Consider the following 18390-nt stretch of genomic DNA (forward strand, 5'->3'; position numbering starts at 1 on the left):
TGCTTTTATTCCACCTTATAAATGGCTTAGCACAAAGAGTCCCTGCCAGAATGTAATGCTTTGGGCTTTCTGCATGTAGTAGTGGGTGATGCCTTGGGGCCAGAGTTACAAACATCACTACTGAGCTTTAAACTCCGCCGGGGCCAAAAGGAAAAAGTAAAATGTCATGATCAGCATTTGGCAGCCCTAATTATTTGTTGAATGTGGGGAAAAACTGAGAGAAGGAGGAAAGATAGAATTGTTGATTATATTGGGATATTTGTTATTTATACTGTAGCATTTTGCAATTACATATACAAAAAGAAATTTTGTAGAGGCCTACTGAAAGTTTTGATTACATCTGTTGTAGATAAAAATATCTGGAATTTGGGCAGAAGAATGAAATAAACATGTCAAGACTTATTAGAATTAAAAAAAAAAAACCCACACACCCTAACATGTCAAGACTTATTAGAATTTAAAAAAAACCACACTAATAGAGCAGTAATAGCAATGAACTCTGTGCACAGTTAGGCTTGAAATGTTCATAACCTAGTTAACAAAAAAACTTCTTGCATAAACTGGCCTTATATTAGCGAAGCTACACTGAATTTTCTAAGATATTTGTCAAGTTAGTCCTTGACAGTGTTATGATTCCCATGATGCTATAATTATAACCAATAATAGGTATACTAAGTATATTCTGAAGTACTTAATCAATGGATTCAGTTTACAAATGCATGTGCAAATCACATAGCTGATGGGAGAATATATGTAGTGAGCAGATCAGATTATTTCTTCAGAAATGCCCTCTGACCTTTGCTCTGTAGTTTGTTTCTGTTACAGCAGATAAGGAATCTATTATCAGCATGGGATATGCCGAGCATTTAGAAAGTTTACTGGATGACCACTTTTAAAGCACGGTATAGCTTTTCCTTTCTCAGACACAGTCTCACAATATTTCCAAGAACTTTAACAATTATCATGAGACTATTTAGACCAGCTAACTAAAGAACAAGTATCTAATTGGCCTATCTTTATCACTGGTTTAATCTAACAAGCTACAGGCCATATGATTTGAAATTACAATCCAGTTTCAAGCTCATAACTTACTTTATTTAAAAAAATGAGTAGAATAAAATCATCACTGAGGTTCTAACTTTCCTTGCAAAAAGTAGCTACATAAAAAATGTTGCTAAATACAATAATAAAGAATGAAGGAACTCAAAGGTCATTTAGACCACATGGACATGATTAATGAAGAAACTGCACTCAAATGTTTTCAATTACTTAATAAAAATATTCACACCATGATGAAAAACTGTCAGTTAGTTCTGAAGTATAGTAAAGAAATTCTTCAAATTAGATTGCACTAAATGACTGTCCTTGACAAGATAAATCTTGTTTTCCTTTGATCTTCTGATAATGCCAGCACATACTTTTGAGGGGTCTGGCAAGAAACACACAGAGGATCCTCACTTGCCAAAATCAATAACATCCATTTCCATGCCTGAGAGACAGAAACGCTGGCTAATAACAGAAACATGGTCACTGGAGGCTGGAGGAACACTTGTTTGTGCCTAGTTCAGTATACTAGAGTGACTGCTGAAGAACGATTCCGCCTGGTAAAACTCCTACGTCTAGCACTGTCACACTTGGTTTCTGTATCTGCCAAATCCAGTAAAGGTCGATTATGCAAGTCAGCCCTGCCTGAGGGCTTGTCTATCTTGAACATTCAAATTTCCAAAACAATTCTATTGCTTCCTTTCATGACTCAGTATTTGTGCTCTATTTTTTCAGTTTTACTTTTCGTCCCATTCTTCATCTCCTTTTTGGTTTGTAACTTCTCTTTGGTACATGCTGATCCAAACATATTTTAACATGTGATGCAGAGCCAAATCCATGCATTTAATTTATGAAGGGTAAGTTATGTGATTGCCCTTTGTATAGGAAAATTTGTTTTTTGTGTTAAGCATAAAATAAATGGTGGGGTGAGGGAGCATATCTTTCTCTATTTTACTTACATTTTTTCTGTTATGCTGGTGTTAAGAGCCATGAGCAGGATTCTGTCAAGTTACCACAGGTAAAAATAAAATATGATTATGTGCAAAAATCTTCCTTATTATGAACATCATAAAATAAAACCTGATGGTGTTAGCAAACATCTGAGAGCTATTGGCCTGCACTATTTAATTTAATCCTCATGCACATTTTTTAAGAAGTAGAGCTTAAGGATGTGATCACTTACTACCTTCCCGAGAAGCTCAGCCTCATTCTGTGCATACTATGATAGTGCTCCCTTAATGAAGAGCTGTTTAGTGCTTTTCCTTCTCCTTATGCCACATCCATGGTTCAGAAGATAGAATTCCAAATTTTCTTGTGGGCTTTCTTACGTTGCTCATCCCTGCATGGTGGCATACTTTGGAAATGTCTTCATTTGTATTTGTAATTGTCCTCTGAATGGAGGGATGTTTTACCAAGGGAGATCTGATTAAAGTGTTCAGTAACCTGAAATGCCTAGGATTTGCTGTTTTCAAATATTTTGCTTTTTTCCATGCTGTATTTTCTAAGCACAGTCATATTTGATTGCACTTGTGAATAATCAGCTATTAGACAGATCAGGCTTCTTTCCTTTCCTTATTTCCTTACTTCAGTACCTTCTACTTCTTCTTCAGCTTTTCACCCAATCATTGGCATTAGATTCTCTTGTCCCTTCCTCCATTTCTTATACCTGTCACTTTCCTAGCTTTTCACAGATTTACAGAGTGGAAGGGGTTGGAAGGGACCTCTTGAGATCATCTAGTCTGACCCTCCTATCAGAGCAGGATCGCCTAGAGTAGATCACACAGGAACAAGTCCAGGTGGCTTTGCAAAGTCTCCAGGGAAGGAGACTCCACCACCTCTCTGGGCAGCCTGTTCCAGGGCTCTGTCACCCTCATGGTAAAGAAGTATTTCCTCATGTTCAGGCTGAACCTTCTGTTTTCCAGTTTATGGCCATTGCCCCTACTCCTGTCACTGGACACCACTGAGAAGAGCCTGGCCCCATCCTCCTGACACCCACCCTTTAGATATTGATAAACATTGGTAAGATCCCCCCTCAACCTCCTCTTCTCCAAGGTAAACACACCCAACTCTCTCAGCCTTTCCTTTTCCCCAGAGCTGCCCTCCAAGAGAACAGCCCCCAACCTGTACTGATCCATTGGGTTGTTCTTCCCCAGAAGCAGTACTTTACACTGGTCCTTACCAAATTTCATCACATTACTCCCCGTCCAGCTCTCCAGCCTGTCCATGTCACACTGGATAGCAGCACAGCCTCCTGGTAGCCACTCCTCTCAGTTTGGTATCGTCAGTAAACTTGCTGAGAGTACGTTCTATCTCTTCGTCCAGGTCATTGAATATACTGAATGTTTGCTCTTAGAAACTCTTAAAACCTTCACCAGTAAAAAAAAAAAAAAAAATTATGGGCTCAGCCTAAATGTGTTCACTGCTTAAAAAATATTTACAATGAGGAGTTAGACACTGGCAAATTTTGCATTAACAAAGAATGAACTTTTGCAAGAAACATGAAGTCACTTTCCCCTTTTTAGGGGCAAGAGTCCCTGACTACAGCCACTGTTAGACTCTGGGCTTAAAGGTTAGAAAAATTGAGTCTGTGGGTTTAGAAAGGAAAGAGAACAGAACAGAACATTTCAGTTGGAAGGGACCTACAACAATTATTTACTTCAACCGCAATTAAAGTTGTTGGATGAACTGTTACACTGAGAAGTCAAGGATGACAAGAAGATAGGGAGACAATATTAGCCAGTCAATTTTACTGCAGAAAAACACTCCATCTGCTTCCCTGGCTGTGAACAGTTTCAATGGCCATGGGACTGCAATATAGGCACAATACGGCAAGAGGGAAATTGCAGCTTTCATGAGCTAACTTCCAGGAGGAACTGGAACAAAATCCCTTACACTATGTTTGAAATTGCTGGCTGATCTGTGATGATGAACATCTTCAAAGCAAACTACATGAAGCAGGTAGGTCAACTGCCACATAAGCTCTTGCTGTCCTAAGGACTATTTGAGACCTCTAAGCAGCTCATGGTCCAGGAAATGACAACTCCGAAGTTCTCTGTTGTGTGCAGAACTCTCTTGAGTAAGTCTGATTTACTCAAGCTTGGCACTGAGGCCAGATCTGATCCCCATTGTACAATAAACAGTGTTATTATATGATTCAGGTTTTATTACAAGGATTCACTTTCCAGGAGTAATATTAAGTTAGTCACACATTTATGACTATCAGCATATGAACTGAATAGATTTCTTCCACATAATAGGGTAAAGCAGTTCTGGTGTGCTGGCAGCCAGTTGTAAAGTACAAAAAAATCAATGTAAATGTGTAGATGTAATGGCTTGATTATATTATAATGAAATATATATTTTGAAGAAGGCAGGAAAATAATTTACATATGTCATTGTGGAGATATATTTAGCAACTTTCTATGTTTATTTATCCTATATTTTTTTCAGAGAAGGATTTTACTGGGCAAGCTCAAGTATTTAGACAAAATAAAATAATTAATAATACATTTGACATTTGATTGAAGTTTTCATGTACTGCTAAAATCTTATTTTTGGAATTCTAAAGTTTTGCAAAGTTAGTCCCAGTTAAGAGATTTCTGATTAAGGTGAGTTTTGAGTACTTATCATTTAAAAGAAAGATATAATGCCTGTTCAGAAATTACTTCTGTGGAGCTGGCACTGCATTCTACAATTCACATGGTTATAGGTATAGATCTATGGTGGGTTGACCCTGGCTGGAGGCCAGGTGCCTGCCAAAGCCACTCTATCACTGCTCTCCTCAGCTGGGCAAGGGAGAGAAAAGATAACATAACGTTTGTGGGTCAAGATAAGGACCGGGAGAGATCACTCACCAATTACTGTCATAGGCAGAACAGATTCAACTTGGAAAAATTAATTTAATTTACTACCAATCAAACTAGAGTAAAATAATGAGAACTAAACCCAAATGTTAAAACACCTTCACCCCACCCCTCCCTCCTTTCTTGTGCTCAGCTTCACTCACATCATTCTCTACCTCCTCCCCGTCAACAGCACAGGGGCATCGGCAATGGGGGTTGTGGTCAGTTTATCTTCACACGTTGTATCTGCTGCTCCTTCCTCATCAGCAACCAACGTGACATCTTCCCAGGGGCTGCAGGTCTTCACGAACAGCTCCAGCGTGGGTCCCTCCCACGGGGCGCAGTCCTTCAGGAGCAGCCTGCTCCAGCCTGGGTCTCCACGGGGTCACAAGTCCTGCCTCCAAACCTGCTCCAGCCTGGGCTCCTCTCTCCATGGGGCCACAGCTCCTGCCAGGAGCCTGCTCCAGTGTGGTCTTCCCATGGTGTCACAGTTTCCTTCAGGCATCAATCTGCTTAGGCATTGGGTTCTCCCAGGCTGCAGGTGGATGGTGCTGCTCCATGTGACCCTCCACAGCCGGCCTCACCATGGGCTGCCCCAGGGGCTGCCGGGGAATCCATGCTCCAGAGTCTGGAGCACCTCCTCTCCTCCTTCACTGATGTGGGGGTCTGCAGAGCTGTTCCTCTCACATATTCTCACTCCTTGCCTTTGCATATATTTGTGTTCATCAGAGAAGTTATAGAAAGGGAACATTTATTGATAATGTTAGTTTGAACAAAGACGTTTGAAATATGAACTGCTGCCTTTCTCAAATGAGTGACTGCCTACTGAAGGGTGGCTAATTTTGTCAGACACAGGTGAAGCTTCTAGCAATTTTTCATGGAGGCCACTCCTGTAGCCCCCCCCCCCCAACCAAAACCTTGCCACACAAACCTAATACAAAGTGACAGAACTGTTTTTAAGAAAACCCCTCACAGAGTATGTTACTGGTGACTCCCTACCCCTTCTTCTTCAAATAACTCCATTTTTTCAGCAATAATTGAGGCAGAGTTCCTGCAGAAGGCAGCCTCATTCACCCCAAAACCAATTGTAATTCATTTCTTGAGCTTCAAAGGATGGAGGAGTCCTATGGGAAAAAATAATAATAGAAAATAATTGTAAAGAAATTATTGATTATCAAAATCTCTCTACTTAAACAACTATTAGTATGTTGCTCTCTATATTGACTCCCAAATAGACAAAAGTAAATTCAGTGTCAGCCAGGCTGGTTAAGCAACTGAGATCAGAAAATGTATACACAAATGGTAAATATCCTATCTAAATATCCTATGTACAAGGTACAAACAGTAAGGTTTATACCTTTAATGGAAGCATGAGGTAAGTATAAATCAGATACTCATATGTATATAACATATTTACATAGATGCATACACATATGTGCAACTGCATATATATATATGTTCATATACATGTAAATGTTTCACCAGGCATTTTATAGAGAATATTGCCATAAAATAAGCTGTGCCTGCAAAAGGAAAATATTTTGTAAGATATGTAAACTGCAGTCAAGGCTGCATTGAACTACTCAAAAATTATTTGGTTAAAGGGTAAATACACCTTGTACCTCATAATGAAAATCTTATAGGTAGGGGTGGAGATTAACACTGCAGGCTGTCTGCCGAATATTAATAAAATTCAATATATTTTCTAAAAGGTATAATTTATATTTTGTGGAAATGAGTCTCTTTTCTAATAAAATTCTTCTGTCCTTCATTCTGTTCATATAATTTTTCTATAAATCATCCTGTAGGATTTTTTTCTAAATATTCATCTCAGAGAGAACCTATTTAAATAAGCCCTCTTAGCAAGATATTTCAGAATTAAAATTACACCATGAGCAATACTTTATCCAATATGCTTCCTTCTATAGAATTTCTTTGTGACTAAAACAATATTTTGTAGAATTACATTATGTTAAAATAGCTGATCTGAGGTGATGCTTCTAGTATATAAATATTATGTAAAAAAAGATCAACTAATTATCTTTAACTATTTTAATTTAGCCAGTCTCTGAACCTGTGCAAAAGTAGCTGATTCTTCTCTCCACATCTACATATATAGTGAAAAAAACCTAAGGGCATTGCACTCAGCTTCACCACAAAGAAAGCATAAGAAAGGAGAAAAGTGCTGCTGGTTATACTTTATTTTCTTGGATTTGCAGTAAACCAGAACATTATGCTCTTTGTAGTCATGTAAAAATAAAGTCTGTGATGTCCCTGGAATTCTTGTGGAGGTTTGATAAAAAAAAATGGGTAAATTGTATTTTTAGAGAAAAGATATAGAACTAAAATAAAAGCAAAAACCTGGCACCATTTCCTAGATGGAAAAAGCTTATATTCAAATTTGGGGCCATATGTCATAGTGTCCTCTCAATTCTTGCGGTAGATATTTGTCTGAAGCAGAAGATGACATGCACGCATACGTAAGTGCTTTTCTGAATTAAGATTCACTGATTAACTGCATTATTTTTGTTGAAAGATGGAAAACAAGTAGCAAATGAAGGTTAAAATTCCAGAACTTGGCCCATAATTTTATTTTCTTCTTTAAGTAAGTTAATATTTCCACAGTGTATAGAAAAAGTGCACGAAAGTAAAGGTAAAGGTCATATTTATTCGAAGAAATGACAGTTGTTTCCATGGTACACATAAATCTTACCAGAGAACATATCTGTCGCTAAGTTAAGTTTCCAGGAAACTTGGAAACTGAATACAGTAAGCTGTACATGCATTACTTCATGCCTACAAAATACTGTTAAAGCTTGCATTGAACCTGACTGGTGCATAAGAACAGGCAAGCAAATGTTTCACTACACAATATCTGCAGTATAGACCAACATTTCTGCTGAAGATATTTGGTCAATAATAACATCATTACTAGGCAATAAGCTATATTTATGTCTAATTTACTACATGTAATAACACATAGCAATATATAGTGGTGTGCAATGATACACACACACATATGTATATGTACACATATATCACTTCTAGAATTTACATACTAGATAGTAGATAGGTAAGTAGAATTTACTACAATAATTTCTACTCTCTGTGAGGCTAAACATTTACCTATTCACTTCTTCACTTTGAGGGTTCCAGAGCACTGGAACAGGCTGCCCAGAGAGGTTGTGGAGTCTCCTTCTCCGGAGGTGCTCAAAACCCACCTGGGTGCATTCCTGTCCAACCTGCTCTAGGCAAACCTGCTTTGGCAAGGGGGAGTGGACTAGATGATCTCTGAAGTTCTCTTCCAACCCCTACCTTTCTGTGATTCCGTGATTTGGGCTGAATATTAGGAAGAAATTCTTCACAGAAAGGGTTTTCAGGCATTGGAACAGGCTGCTCAGGGAAGTGGTTGAGTATCCCTGGAGATATATAAAAGATGTGTAGATGTGGTGCTTAGGGACATGGCTCATTGGTGGACTTGACAGTGCCAGGTTAATGGTTGGACTTGATGGTCTTTGCCAGTCAAAATAATTCTACTCCAGTACTTAGTGTCTGTAAGAATGGCCAATAAAGGAGAAAACGTGGTACTGGCTGTGTGCCAAATGTAGTTCAAGCTGCTTCTAACATAAGCTTGTCGCGGTTTAGCCTTATCTGGCAATTAAGTCCACCAGTCGCTCTACCACTCATCCCCTCTCCTAGTGGAAAAGGGTCGTAGGAAACAAAAAACTAAGGAAGCTCATAAAAGTTGAGATAATAATTATTTAATTATATAAGTGAGACTTATAGTAATACTAACAATACTACGGCTAATAAGTAATTAAAACAACAGAAAATAGAACATATGATAAAGGATCTCACCACCTGTGGACCAACACAGCCAGATTCCAAAACAGCAAACAAAATCCAAATGGAGAGAAAAATAAGAAACAAAACCTCGAGCCTAAAAGCCCAAGACCCGGGAGACAGAAAATTCCAACCCCCCAGCAAATCAACCTAACAAAGGAACCTCATTCTCTGCTAATGGCCTGACACAAAGAGAAAGCAAAGCTGTCTCCCAGCCTCTAAAAGCCTAAACCCTCCACCTCTTTTGGGTCCTTGTAAACTGCTGCAAAACTGCTGGCCTTGCAGACTGACCACTGAGCTTGATGTATCATGGAATGAAACAAGATACAGTGGGCCAGCCAGCTCTCTGTAGGAGAGCAGCTTGTCCCTGCCTGAAACCAGCACAAGCTCCAACGCTGGCTACTACTAGTTGTAGATTTTTCCCCAGTTTGCTAGACTGTAGGTCATGGTACAGAGCACCATAACACATTATGTGCAGTTGACATGCCTGAGGGATGGAATGCTATCCAGGGGGACCTGGAAAAGGTCAAGAAGCAGGCCATGTGAACCTCATGAGGCTCACTCAACAAGGCCAAGTACAGGGTCCTGCACCTGGGCCAGGGCTAACCCCCCAGTATCAATACAGGCTAGGGGATGAATGGATTAAGAGCAACCCTGGGGAGGCCATGGCGGTACTGGATGAAAAGTGGACATGAGCCAGCAGTGTGTGCTAGCAGCCCGGAAAGCCAACTAATCCTGGGCTGTATCCAGGAGCATAGCCAGAAGGTCGAGGGAGGGGATTGCCCCCCTCTACTCTGCTCTGGTGGGACGCCACCCGGAGTACTGCAGTCAGCTCTGGAATCCCCAACATAAGAAGGATATGGACGGGTTGGAACGAGTCCAGAGGAAGACCACAAAAATGATCAGAGGAGTGGAGCACCTCTGCTATGAGGAAGGCTGAAAGAGCTGGGCTTGTTCAGCCTGGAGAAGAAAAGGCACAAAGTGTTAAGGACCTTAGACTGCCAGATAACAATCATGAGAAGGGACATGGGCAGGGTATCTGAAGGAGAACAAGAATAATAAATAATGTTACAAAATCATATTTGGCAAGTCAACGGGAACACCTGGACTCACAGAAGTTCATGTGTGAACAACCAGATTGCCCATTTCACAGAAACATAGGATTCCGAAATATACTTCAAAGAGTGTGTCTATGTACTATTGCATGATTATGCTTAGCATTTTGTTTCAAGCTGTATGTGAACTTTTGGAAAAAACTTATGTTTACATTCCTTCCCTTATTGAGGAAGGTCTCATGATCATGAAATAAACCTTTTGTAATTTTACTCTCCTGTCCCTTTCTTCTTCATTTGACAAATGTCCCAAATTGCTTTTCTGATAGAAAGATTTATTTCTCTCTATTGACTATGGAAGGAACTTGTGATAGATAGACCTGGTTAGATGCTTGCACTGTAGACAACTGAAATCAAGTAAGAATAATTCCACTTCATCTGTGAAATCAAATTGTAAATTGGCAGGTTTGGAATGTCAAATTTTCAGTGATACTGGGTAATGCTGCAAAATGATCCACGTTCCTCAGTATGAAAGTCTCTGAGAGTAACTACATTCTGAAGCAGGAGGATTAAATTCATATCAGGTTGTTGGGTTTTTCCTATAATTACTATAGAAAGCCCAGTCATCTTCCCATTTTTTTCTGAATTTTTATCATCAAATGTCCTTTTCTGAACCTTTTCTAAGGTGCTGCCCTTCTGGTGCTGGCAGAAACATCCTGTCTACATGGGACTGGTAGATTTGACCTAGGACATATGGGATGTCCATGCAAGAACTGGGAGATTGGATAGCGTACATTGGAGTGTCTCAAATGATCCTAGATGTCCCTGTTTAAGCAACTGAATCTCAAATATAGAGGTTCAAATCAGTTGCCATCACATGGTCCCATAGTACTGGCAGATATCACATAAAATCTACAGTAGATGTGTCCTCCTCTAGACCTGCAGCTTGAGGTGAGGTGGAAAACACCAGGACTCTCAAACACCATTGGAAGTCAATGTATGGAAAGTTAAATTGTGTACAGAATCCCACAAGTAATTTAAAATCAGGTAAATTCTGAGTGATTTAATTTCATTTCCTTCCAATGTGCTTTTTTTTCTCAGCACACCATCCTGCTAATATTTGCCATCAGAAACATTAGTTATTTTCTTCCTTCTGTATTTATGACCATAAAGTCAGGAAACCATGACTATACAATCTTTATGAGAAATTGGTCGAACTATACTGAAGATCACAATAGGTAACTCTTTCTGGGAAGCATGAAATGTTTTAATACATACTTTAAACAACATCTCAAAATACACAGTATGAACTGTATAGACAAAAAAAATGTATGTACAGATATTTCATCCTATTATTCATGTTTTTGCAGTGTCCAGTGGCAGCTTATTCTTGAAGGTTTTTGTTTCTATTTGCATCTTTCTATGTCATGAGAAACAATTATGGCTTTGATATGCCTAACCTGGAAGAAAACATTTATTCTAGAAAATATTTTAACAGTACATTAAAATTCATAATCTTTCAATGATTTAATATTTTTGTCTGTTTTAAAACTTAGTGTATCCTTCAGCTTTTTTGACTGGCCCTGAATTTTGGCATTATTATTAGATTATGGCAGTTTTTGGCTCTTTTATAAAGTGTTTCCCCTAGCTATATAATTTCAGTTTAAATAATAATACTTAGGTTGGTAGCTCAGAGTTAATATCTTATTCTTTAGGGACAAAAATCTGAATTTTGAAATTTGCATTAACATTTTTAATTTGTTATCCATAATGGATTAGAGAATCCTGTGAAAAGAAATTGCACACTCTGGTCTTCTTTCGGGCTCCTATTTACACTGTATAGTACCCACCATGATCGCTTATGGAATAATACCTTGCCTGCCACAATTCTATGTCCTTTAATAATTTCCTTCCTGGAAGGCATCTTAATAAGGCGTTCAGTCTATGATGAAATACTTCAGGACCTGATTAGCTTATATTCCAAAAGGCAGCTGTATAAAGGTAGCATTCATTTTTCCTGTGTCTGTGGAGGACTGCGAAATCCTAGCAGCATATCTAATTTTCCAAAGAACATAAACCTTAACAACTCAGTCAATATTCCCTGTGTACAAGGAAGCAGAAATGTCCTGTCTCATGCTTTCCTTCAGGGACATGCTGTGGGTAAAAAGGCAAAATTATTTAAGGAAGTTGTTCAAAAAAAATAATCCTTTGGCTCTTCAGGTGACTGGAAGAGACCTTCAAATGACATGTTTCAGGTCTTTCAGCTGCCTTTCTTAGGCTTGGCTATGTTCAGGACATTAAAAAAAAACAAAGAACTAAATGTAGGCACTTCACTGAAACACCTGTTGGGAGTGCCAATAGTCAGTATATATGCAACCTATGCAAACTATTTAACTAAACCACAGTTTTATCTTTGTGTTTCAGCTTCGTAAAATGCTGTTTGGTCTCCGTTCCTCCTAGGCCGTATCTTCTCTGTGACAGACTTTGATCATCTCAAACCTAGGCTTTTTTCTGCGGGATGAGGTACAGTAGGTGAAACACAACCATGTGTTATCCCCTTGATTGCACCTCAGGCAAACTCAGCTCTCCCACTGGTTTTGTGCCATATCTACCAGCTGCAAAGGCACAATGGTGTTAATACTCGAAGAGAACTAAAATAGCAGCAGCAGACCAAGTTTATCCTATCCATCTCTACTTTGAGTCTGTATCAGTGCTTGTGAGGCTCTTTGACATACAGTTAACCACTTAAAACATTTTTCCCCAAGGTAATTAGACTATCCTTCAACAATTACTGCAAGCAGTCCTGACTTTATGCATTTTGGGGTTTTTTTGGCACACTATATATTTATTCACTTTTTTTTTTGTCTGTTTATTGCTCTGAGCACTCTTTTCTTGGGATCATACCAGATGCCATGTCCACCATCCCATACCTCATGCACTGACCTCTGTTGTATGGCTTTTCCCAGATCTTTTCTTGCATTATTGGCTATTACACTTGTTCTTGTGCAGATTTTGCTTTTAGTTCCCTTGCTGTTTCTTCTGTCTGTGAATACAAACCATACACATTGCCTTTGTCAATACCAAAGGTTTTTGGAGCAATCTTTCACTGCACCTCATTATTTCTGGTTACTTATGAGAGGAAGAGAAGAACAGAAAGTGACCATTGCTTAGCATCTTCAGTAAATATGTAGGAAGATCAACTTTCTCACAGCTTTGAAAGGTGCTTGCAGCGACAGAGCCCAAAGCACTGCGAAGGTTAAAGTTTAACTTTTACAAAACATATGCAGTTAGAGTACGTTTCCTCTTACTTTAAACAGCTGAAGTGGTAGACTGCTACTGTGAAACACCTTCTGCAGTCAAAGATGGAGATAGCTTCACGCAGAAGACAGCTCATCTTGAGCAGTTGTACCTCAATTCAGTTGTCCATGTGTAATTCAGATGCCAAGAGGTCCTCACCTGACCTTCAGGTGCCATTTCAAAAGGGTCTGTGTGTCCCCTATCTCCTACCTAACCAACCTGGTGCAGGCAACTCAGGGCTGTACAGCATTTCAAACATTAATTGCCTGTGTTGTTAACTTTGTTGTGTCTTCTGTGTCTACTTCAGGGTGAGCTCACATCCTGGAAGTACCAATTCTTCTCTATTTACTATAAAGAGGCCTAAATAATCACATTAGATCTTTCAAATGGTAAAAAAAAGTGCGACTGATGTGCTTTTAGCCAGTGGAACTGATCCCCACAGGAACCATCAGAACAAAAGGCAGCCCTAGTGTTTAGAAGAAGGATTAGAAATTTCTTACTGAATTTGAAAAATATAAGTCTTGGAAGGTTTTTCAAACTTTTTTTTTTTTTTTTTTAGAGTAAAAGTTGAGTTTTAGGCACTGGGAGTTAGAGATGCAGACTCCTTGAGCAGATCAGTTTCAGTCCAGGACAGCTTAACGATGCCTCTGACAAATGTGTGGGTTTTTTTCCCCATAACAATGCCTCTGACAAGGGTGGGGTTTTTTTCCCCATGGCTCAAGATAAGTTTGTTTTGTGATTCAATCTTTAATTAAATTATTTTGAAGACAAGGTCAATAAATTTGTATGACAGAAAAACAAACAAACAAACAAACACCACTACCAAAAAAGACCTCTTTCTTCTGTGACAGAAGTAGATCAACAGTATATGAGGTAAAGATCTCCTCAGTGCCTATGAATGCATTGAGATCATGTGAACACTTTTCCATGATTTCAGTTTTCCACATTAAGTTCTTTTTCCCTCTAAGACCCATCAATGAAGTGACCAAAAAAACCCACACAAGGTGGATGGGGAGGCTTGTTTGGACTGGTGTTCTAGTTTCTAGAGTTCAGACAGAATAGTGTGACCTATTCAACCATGTAAAGGCAGGTGTCCTTTTAAAACTTGGGTTCCCATCTTTTTTGCTGGAGCTGGGAGGTTCTGTGCTCCTTTCAATTCCAACTACGTCAGTTACTTGCTAATATGGGGGCACTGGTCTTGTTTTGGAAGTTCTATATAGAAAACCAGTCTGCCTAGATTATGGGACGTTACACCTCTTATAAACCTATTCTCTCACTATTTCTGTAAGGTCTCCCCCTCCCTGAGAGCTTCTCCTACAACATACATAGTCCCTATTAAGTCTCATTTTCCCTCAGAAAACCATCAAAATGCATATGCATGTTCTTTTTTGAAAGCACATTAACCTTTTGAAATAGAAATAAAAACCTGAATTAAATAGGAAGATATTTACCAATTTAGCATTTTGCATGCTCCTGATGATATTTATGTAACTGATATGCAATTTTTTACTAATTTTATTACTACTATTTTGCATGGTTTCTTTTATCTCACTGGCATAGATATCACACATTGATAGATTTTCATTTTCCTCTGATTCTACTTCCATTTAATGTTCACTTTATATTTTGACATGTTTGCTCTGATTTTCTTTCTGCAAAACCTTTCCTCTTTTACTCTGTCATTAGCAAAATACAAAATGCTGTAAGTGTAGTTTTATTCTGATTCTATATTAAGCTTGAATAAGCGTTAAATGCATGTCATGGAAGACAAACTACACTTGTACAATCTCTATCAAGGAACACATTCAAATAGAATAAAAACAATTCAGCGCTGTTTGCTGTCTACTTCATAGGCATATATTTAATTAAATTATGCTGCTCCTAAAATTCAAAAAGCTTAATCTTTTTCTGTCCTTAAATTAAACTCCCTGTGCTCTACAATGACCAAAACAAATAATCTATGACCTACAAACAAGACACTTGCATTCCCTAAAGATTTGCTTCATCTTCTCCTCCAGGTTATACATCTTTGAACCTCTCTTTTCTGTAACGACCTTCTGGTGCTCATTAGCATGCTGATTACCATTAACACAGCTATAATGTAGCAATTTTCTTGGTGTATGTCGAGGAGAAATGCTCATCTGAATGCAGTCAAGGGACAAAATTAACTGCATAAATCTACAGCACAAACTGGATCTCATCCAACTTTACATGAGTCTTCCTCCCTCTGCTAGGTGTGACATCATCATCTTGCTCCCCACTGATGGCTTAATAAGTATCCCCAGGTTTAACAGTATTTAATTTACCCCTTCTCTAAATGTTATATTTCCAGTGATAGCTGACCACCTTGCTGTGCTTTCTCTTAATGTATGTTTACCTTTTTTTCCTGTCTCTCCTTATTAGTCCTTGAGTTACATATACATTTATTAAACAAAGATTATACAAATGTATGTGTATACCTGTGCATCATTACTTTCATATTTTGTGAAATACTTTACAGGGAAATGAACTAGGACATTTTCTAGCAAAGAATATATTTACAGAACTAAGATTTTGGCTGACATATGCATGTTCTGACTATAAAATAATTATTCCATATAAGAGGCGGTAAATACTGGCCTAAGTATGTTGTTTACTTTGAGTCTGAGAGAAAATCTTTTCCCAGGAAAAAAATAGAACAGCCCTACAAGAAGTCCTGAACTTTGCTTCAAAATGACACCAAAACCCACAAATTATGATAATTTTTGGTCACAGGGTGGTGTGGTGGATAGATGAAAGAGGATTCAGCCAATGAAAACTTATCTAATTCAATCAAAGGCAGTTTTTTTCTAAATATTGTACGAAGTAACAGTAAACCTCCACGGTTCTCTGTATTTACACAGATCTTACTCTAATTCAATTATCCTGAACTAGTCTACTTTGGAATGAGAAGATTTACTTCTGAAAGAGGAAGCATATAACTAAGAAAAAAAGTGGCTTTGGATAAAAGAAGAGATATTCAAAGAGATGGAAAACTGGGCAAGAAAAATGGTAACTGGCAAATGAGGAGGTAACTAAGAAGAAGAAGGAGAGGGAAAAGAAGTGAATCAGGATAAAGACCTGACGGAAAGTAAATCAGATGGGAAGAAAGAAGAAAGAAGAAAGAAGAAAGAAGCCTACTGAAGGTTAACATGGTCCTGGCACAACTGGTACTTAGAATCATAGATTCATTTATGTTGGGAAAGACTTTTAAGATCATCAAGTCCAACCATTAACAAAGCACTGCCAAGTCCACCATTAACCATGTCCCTAAGTGTCACATCTACAAGTCTTTTAAATACCTCCAGGAATGGTGACTCAACCATTTCCTGGGCAGCTTGTTCCAACGATTGATAACGCTTTCCATGAAGAAATTTTTCCTAAAACCCAATCTAAACCTCCCCTGGAAAAACTTGAGGATGTTCCCTCTTGTCCTATTCTGAGCCTCCTCCAGAAAAAGACCAACCCTTACCTCGTTACAACCTTCTTTCATGTTGTTGTAGAAAGCAGTAAGGTCTCCCCTGAGCCTCCTCCAGGCTGAACAACCCCAGATCCCTCAGCCATTCCTCAAAAGACTTGCGCTCCAGACCCTTCCCCAGCTCTGTTGCCCTTCTCTGGACACACTCCAGCACCTCAATGTCTTTCTTGTAGTCAGGGACCCAAAACTGAACACAGGATTTGAGGTGCCGCTTCACCAGTGCCCAGTGCAGGGGGACAATCGCTTCCCTACTCCTGATGGCCACACTATTTCTGATACAGGCCAGGATGCTATTGGCCTTCTTGGCCACCTGGACACACTGCTGGCTCATATTCAGCCGGCTGTCGACCAACAACCCCATGTCCTTTCTTGCTGGGCACCTTTCCAGACACTCGTCCCCAAGCATGTAATGTTGCATGGTATTGTTGTGACCCAAGTGCAGGACCTGGCACTTGGCATTGTTGAAGCTCACACAATTGGCCTCAGTCCACTGATCCAGCCTGTCCCAATCCCTCTGTAGTCTTTCTACCCACAGGCAGATCAACACTACCGCTACCCCATGTCCTTTCTTGCTGGGCACCTTTCCAGACACTCGTCCCCAAGCATGTAATGTTGCATGGTATTGTTGTGACCCAAGTGCAGGACCTGGCACTTGGCATTGTTGAAGCTCACACAATTGGCCTCAGTCCACTGATCCAGCCTGTCCCAATCCCTCTGTAGTCTTTCTACCCACAGGCAGATCAACACTACCGCTCAACTTGGTCTCACCTGCAAACTTACAGAGGGTGCCTTTGATCCCCTCATCCAGATCACTGGTAAAAATATTAGAACTGGTCCCAATACTAAGCCCTGGAACACCACTTGTGATGCCACCAACTGGATTCCACTCTGTTCAGCACAACTCTTTGGGCCTGGCCATTCAGTCAAGTTTTTACCCAGTGAAGTGTATGCACATCCAGGCCATCAGCTGCCAGTTTCTCCCGGAGAGTGCTGTGGGAAATGGTGTCAAAGGCTTTACTAAAGTATAAGTAGACAACATCCACAGCCTTTCCCTCATCCACTAAGTGGGTCACCTTGTCCTAGAAGGAGATCAGAGATAAGGTTCATTAAGTAGGACCTGCCTTTCATGAACTCAGGTTGACCAGGCCTGATCACCTGGTTGTCTTGTATGTGCTGTATGATGGTACTCAAGATGATCTGCTCCATAACCTTCCTCAGCACCAACAGACAGACTGGCAGGCCCATAGTTTCCTGGATCCTTCTTACAGCCCTTCCTGTAGATGGGCATCACTTTTGTTAACCTCCAGTCAGTTGGGATGTCCCCAGTTGACCAGGACTGCTGATAAATGATTGAAAGTTGATTGGTGAGCACTTCTGACATCTCTCTCAGTACCCTTGAGTAGATGTCATCTGGCCCCATAGACCTGTGTGTGTCTAAGTAGTGTAGCAGGTAGCTATCCATTTACTCGTGTATTATTGGGACTTCATTTTGCTCCCCATCCCGGTTTTCCAGCTCAGGGGGCTGCGTACTCTGAGAACAACTACTCTTACTGTTAAAGACAGAGGCAAAGGGGGCATTAAGTACCTCAGCCTTTTCCTCATCGTTTGTCACTATGTTTCCCCTGCATCTAATAAAGGATGGAGATTCTCCTTAGCCCTCCTTTTTTTGCTAATGTATTTATAAAAACATTTTTAATTTTCAGTTACAGCAGTAGCCAGATTAATTTCTGTTTGGGCTTTGGGCCTTCTAATTTTCTCCCTGCATAACCTCATGACATCCTTGTGTTCTCCGGAGTTGCCTGGCCCTTCTTCCAAA

This window comes from Eurypyga helias, unplaced genomic scaffold, assembly GCF_000690775.1.
Source record: "Eurypyga helias isolate BGI_N326 unplaced genomic scaffold, ASM69077v1 scaffold445, whole genome shotgun sequence".
NCBI lineage: Eukaryota > Metazoa > Chordata > Aves > Eurypygiformes > Eurypygidae > Eurypyga > Eurypyga helias.